Source organism: Octodon degus, unplaced genomic scaffold (assembly GCF_000260255.1).
Source record: "Octodon degus isolate 3935 unplaced genomic scaffold, OctDeg1.0 scaffold00135, whole genome shotgun sequence".
NCBI classification, from domain to species: domain Eukaryota; kingdom Metazoa; phylum Chordata; class Mammalia; order Rodentia; family Octodontidae; genus Octodon; species Octodon degus.
Genome location: NW_004524711.1, coordinates 6,721,904 through 6,722,385, shown reverse-complemented (window position 1 = coordinate 6,722,385; position 482 = coordinate 6,721,904).

Sequence of the window (482 nt, the reverse complement as noted above, 5' to 3'; positions counted from 1 at the left end):
TATAACCCCAAAATATTTATATAAATAATATTAAAACATAGTGCAAAATAATAAAGAAACAACAAAGTATAAAGAAAAGTAAATTAACTTACACATACCTTTGAAACCCCTTCATAGCTGGTGTAAGGGAGGTGAGAGGGGAGGATTACGTAGGATGACTTTCACTGTCACTAATGGAATCACTGCTGTGTATTGGTTCAATAAAATGCTTTCCTTTTTGTAAAACTTTAATAACTTTAACAAGGATAGCACTTGCTTTTGTCTCCTTTTAGGAGTTTGGGGAAATATGAAGTTGTCCTTACACAGATCATTGTGTGCACTGCTAAAGCCTTATTCAGATGGTGCTTTTGTACAAAATTTTACGCAATTCCATTTTCCATTTTAAACATCACTACATTTCCCTAATCTCTTTTGAAGTGACAGATTCCTCTGGTGTTTTCTCTTCCCCCTCCATAACCTCTTCCTGTTGGCAAATGATTATG